Raw genomic sequence first — 5415 nt, forward strand, 5'->3', positions numbered from 1 at the left:
CTGCCCGGCTCAGGCGTGTCCCTTGCTTAGCTTGTTTGGGGGCAGAATTAACCTAATGCCTTCACTAATTATATTTGTTTTTGTCCGGGAGTTGGTGGTTTGTGCAAACATCAAGGACACATGTTTTGGGGGCCTATGTGCCAAGGGGCAGACAGAGAGCTTTTGTGTTTGGTGGGGGTCACGGCCTTGTCACTGAGCTTCCATGACCCTGGGGGCCCAGGGTGGCTGCCTGCTTCCCCCTGTGGGCTGCTGAGTGAAATGGGGGTTCCCGAGGAGCAGTGAGGGGGAGGTCCACCTGGGTCGCTGGGCCCTGTGGTGAGAGCCTGCAGGTGGCACTGGGCACGCCTGGGTCACCCCTGCCATTGTGGGGCTCCCGCTACCCAGCTGCTGACAGAGCCACTGCTTTCCCTGGGGATAGAGCGTGTGGAGGGTGGAATCCCACGTATGGGTCCAGTACTCACATGTCCTGACCTCAGGAGCACACCACGGTCTCGGGTCCCCAGCATCCAAGAGACACCTGGATAATGGGCAGGAGGTGCATGGCACGGGCTCCCTGGGAGGCATTTGGTTTTCATTAGTAAAGAGCAGCCAGGAGGAACCTGGAGCTCCCACTGCAGTGGACTTCGTGGCATTCTCTGCAGTATCACGTGTCCTGTGGTGGGGAGCCCAGCTCGCACCCTGCCCGCCTCAGCCCCAGGCTTGCAGCCGCAGCGCCCCTCTGATCTCCGCCTTCGGCTGCACATGGCTTCTCCCTTGTGTGTCTGTGTCTCTCTTCTCATGGGGACACCAGTCACATGGCGTCAGGGTTTATCCTATTCTAGTGTAAGCTCATCTTAATTTAACTATTTCCATCTGCAAAGACCCGACTTTCAAGTAAGGTCACGTTCACTGGTGCCAGGTTCAGGGCATCCACATATTTTTCTTGGGGGGAGGCAGGGGACCTGTAACAGATGGCAAGGCAGCCCCTCCCTTTAGGAGCAGAACTCAGCCGAAACGCAAGGGGGGCCATGAGGATGTGGAAGTACCGCCCCGAACAGCGACCATGGGGGTTTGTGGGAACCGTTTCTCACCAGCAGGCCCTGGGAACGTAAATGCAGGCCGTCTGGGAGATCGCCAGGCCTGCCCCCTCTGCATCTTTCTGAGGACAAAGGACATTTGCAGCCATGGTGCTGGGGAGCCAAGGAGACGCCGGCATGCAGCCACCCTGGGTCCTGCAGGGGTGTGGACGTGCCACTTTGTGAGCGAGTGAAGAGCGGATGGGTGAGTCCACGCACAGCAAAGGGAGAAAGAAGTCCCCACTCACATGGACACCGAAAGACCCCGCCCAGTCACCACTGCAAGGCCAGGAGTGGGGACCTGCAGTGCCCAGGTCCCTGTCCAGTCCATAGGGCAGCTGGAGGGGGTGGGGCAGGGAAGCTGTCAAAGTACAGCAGTGCAAACCCAGCCAGAGCCCACTGTGCAAATGCCCATCGGGACTGCGTGGGCCTCTGTGGCCTGAGGCTCAATGGAAGAGAATTAAGACTTTTCTCAAAGTAGAAAAGGAAGAGAAGAATTCCTTTCCTTTTCCTCCTCCAGGGGTTGGAGTCCTAAAGGGACCCCCAGGCAGGCACGGCCCAGGGCCACACATGCACCCTTCATTCCTCCAGCAGCTGACGGTGTGTGCATGAGCGTGGATGGGGCGAGTGCCGTCCTCCGTGCAGGGGAGCCCTCCCAAGAGAACCCCACCAGCCAGGGAGCCCCAACCAGGCCCCAGCGGAAGGGTCTGGGATCAGGTCCCGGGTGAGCATGCTGTGTCTCCTGGAGCATTTGTTAGGGGTGGCCTAATGGACAGGCATGGGGAAGAAGTGAGCCAATTCTCAGAGCTACCCCTCATCGTCCAGAGGCATGCAGGACAAGGCGCCCCTCCACCCCCACCAGCCCCACCCAGCAGCCCCTAAAGACAGTATCAGGCACCCCAAGGATGAGGCTGACTGCTGAATCTGCAGTGGTGACAGCTTGGTCTTCCAGCAAAATCTCCAGGTCCCAAGGAGTTCCAGCTGTGTCCTAAGACCCCCTAGTGCAGCATGCCTGCCCTTCCCCCGTGATGGTCTGCTTGTCAAGGGGGTGAGGCCAGCCCAGTGTCACCTGTGGCAGTGCCTCCATGGGAACACACTCCTAGGGAATTAAAGACAGTTGTCACGTGCTCCCAGTCGGGCCAGGATGGAAAGGATCTTCTTATCTGTACAGTGGGTGCAAAGCCAGTCAATTTCGACAGGAGCAGGTGCGCAGGAAGCAAGGGCAGCACCGGCCCAGGAGGGCCTGGTGATGTGTATGGTTATTATTGGAAGTGTGATGGCAGTTGGGAGTGCAGGGCCATGCGTCACACCCAAGGTGACCTTGAGTTATGCATCTGCCCGGCTCTCGGGTCTTGGGCTAACCAGCTCCCCGCCTCCTCTCCACACAGGAGGCCACAGAGAGGTTTTCTGAGCCCAGCTGCCCCACCAAGGGTCTGGGGCCAGAGGCTCCCCAGTGTTCTCCTAAGCCTGTGACTTCCCTGGGGATCCCTGGGACTCGTTATCCCAGACAGAGCCTCACCCACCTTGGAGCTGGTTCTCCCAAGTGCAGGGCCCGAGGGTATCGTGGCTGCCAGGGCGGGGCAGGAGCAGAAACTGAACAGGCTGTACCCAAGAATGCAAATGGCGTGAGAACAGGGAAGGGCGCCGGCCACAGCGACACTGGCAGCTGCATCCTGCCTACACAGCTGGCATGGGAATTCCCCGCCTGGAGCCCACGCTGCTCATGTCTTCGTTAAAGAAGGGATAAGGGGCTAAGTAGGGGGTGTCCCTGACCAATGGGATCTGGGGTCTAACCTGACCCACGGGATGTCTGCTCTGTCTACCCCAGCCCTGTGGATATCTCTTGCCCACCCAACCATAGCAAAAATGAGGTGCCCCCCACCATGGTGACCCTGTTTGCCAGCCCCAGATTTGGGACTCAGAGTTGGACAGGCCAGAGTGCGGAGGAACACCAGCCCCCTGGAAGCCTCTGGAATATGAAGCCGTCACTGCTGAGATCATCTGTAAGCGCCTGCTGATCACCCCTTCCTCCTCCAGATGGAAGGAAATCCTACAAAGGAAACACACATATCAGACTTTCTACGCCTCCCAGCTAGACTCTCTGTCACCATGGGCTAACACCGCAGAATGACTTTACAGTTCTAGAAACATGAACATCTGCCCCGAGACTTTGATTGCGGAACAGAGCCCCTGCTTTTCTAGAGTGAATTTTTTGAGCAGCTTGCAACCTCCGCCAGTAATTTGTCTCTTATTCCAGAGGGTGCCAGGCACGAGGAGACCATGGGCTTCCTGCTGATCCAGGCCCACCCTCTGCGGATAAGATGAGGCCTTCCCTGCCAGTGGGAGCCAGGCCTATGGGGGTGGGGGACAGCCTGGGCCCTCCCAGGGACTCTAGAGGAGGAGGATGTGCTGGAAGGACGGCACCCCAGCCCGGAAGGACACCCCCAGGACAGCCAGGCCTCTTGCCGCAGGTGACCCCTATGCCCCACACAGAAAGCACCCCGTTTATCAGGGCTTCTTATGGGCAGAGTAACCCCAGAGCCCCTGGAATAAAACTCATGCATTTATGAAGTAAGACCAGGATTAAGGATCTAATGAGATTGTGTTGGTGGAAAAGGTCGGGGAAGAGGGCGTGAGCTTGGTGCTGTGCTGGTGAAGGAACAACCTGCCCAGAATTACTGGGGGCCACACAGGCCGGGTGAGCAAAGCCAGAGGCGTTTCCAGATCGCCTCCGGCTGGGTCCCCGTGGAGGGCGAGGGGTGGGAGGGGCAGGGGGGCCTGCAGGGAGCGTCTCCGAGTGAGACGCTTGGCCAGGTCGCAGACCCAGGCAGCTGGCTCTTTTACTTTACTTATCTCTTCTCTCCTTTTTTTTTTTCCTGTTTAAAGTTTTTCTAACATTTTTCTGTTTACTTTCAACAAGTTAAAGAACTTTTTGTTTTATTTATTTATTTATTTTCCTGTGGTAAAATATGCATAAGATAACATTTACCATTTCAGCCACTTTTAGGTGTGCAATTCAGCGGCATGAAGCATATCTACACTGTTGTCAGTCATCGCCACCACCCATCCCCAGAACTTCTCATCCTCCCAGACTGAAACCCCATCCCCTTTGAATGCTGCCTCCCTGCGCCCCTCCTCAGGCCCCAGCACCCACTATTCCACCTCCTGTCTCTACGAACCGGACACCGCTAGGGACCTCATACAAGTGGAACCACCCGGTGTCGGTCCCTGTGTGCCTGGCTCACTTCACTCAGCATCAGGTTCTCAAGGTCCGTCCATGTTGTGGCGTGTGTCGGGATGTCCATGCTTTCTGAGGCCAGATCCTATGTGGCCTGCATAGACCATCTTTCACTTGCTCACGCCTCCATCCACGGGCACTCCGGTGGCTTCCATCTGTCGGCTGCTGTGAATAAACCTGCTGTGAACACGGGTGTACAGATAGCTCTTTGCGTCTCTGCTTTCAATTCTTTTGGGTGTATACCCAGAGAAGAAATTGCTGGATCATGTGGTAATTCGATGTTTAATAGTTTTGAGGAGCTGCCATACTTAATAATTTTTGAAGGTTTAGGGTTTCTTTGGGAATTTCCTTCATATTTTTTATAATAATGTCACAGAACTAATTTTGATGAAAAATGCTTGTTCTCTATCTTCTCATTCTGGGGAAATAAATTAGTGTGATTTGAATATAATGTAATTGCATACAAACCCAGCCACAAAACTGGGCGCTGTGCTCCAGCAGAGGTTCAGGAGTTATGCCACTTTGCTAGGGAGGGTATGTTTCCATGATATGCCAGTGGTGGGTCCTCTTAAAAGGGCGTATATTCTCTTGCTGACTGTTTAGAATTGGCAGGATGTGGTAATAATAGTTGGTTTTACTATCACTTTTAGATTCTTTACAGGCATCACACTCCCCAGTTGTCTTGTTCCCTCCTATTACACTACCCACCTGCTATACCACTTATCATAGCTGTAGATGCCTAGGACTGTAATGCTGATACAGCAACAAAGCTACAAATGGCTCCAGGCCCCGACAGCTTCACAGGCAATTCCACCACACTGTTAAGGAACTGATAATATTTAAATGGATGCAAAGCATATATAAGGAAAGAAAATTTCCAAGTTCTCTTTATGAAGCTACCATAAGAATGATACCAAAACCCAAAGAGACAAGCACAGAAAGAAAATCATAAGCAAATCTTATGAATGAATAGCAATATAAAAATGTGAATTAAATTGTCTAAAAACTGTAAGCCATGACCTAGGAGACTTGAAGATGGTTTGATATTAGGAAATATCTTAAAATAGATCTTCACATCCATAGAGCCTATAAAATTGCAGTAATTGGGACATGGACCCACTA

At 53.9% G+C, this 5415-nt stretch overlaps 1 long non-coding RNA gene across 1 annotated transcript; it reads left to right on the forward strand.

The window, feature by feature from the left end:
• Positions 1-1060: 1060 nt before the first annotated feature.
• On the forward strand, positions 1061-4646 carry LOC115892917. Its single transcript, XR_004052848.1, has 3 exons — positions 1061-1260; positions 1647-1779; positions 4053-4646. It is a non-coding gene; the product is annotated as an uncharacterized LOC115892917 (long non-coding RNA).
• Positions 4647-5415: the final 769 nt, after the last annotated feature.

This window comes from Rhinopithecus roxellana, chromosome 13, assembly GCF_007565055.1.
Source record: "Rhinopithecus roxellana isolate Shanxi Qingling chromosome 13, ASM756505v1, whole genome shotgun sequence".
Classification (NCBI taxonomy): Eukaryota; Metazoa; Chordata; class Mammalia; order Primates; family Cercopithecidae; genus Rhinopithecus; species Rhinopithecus roxellana.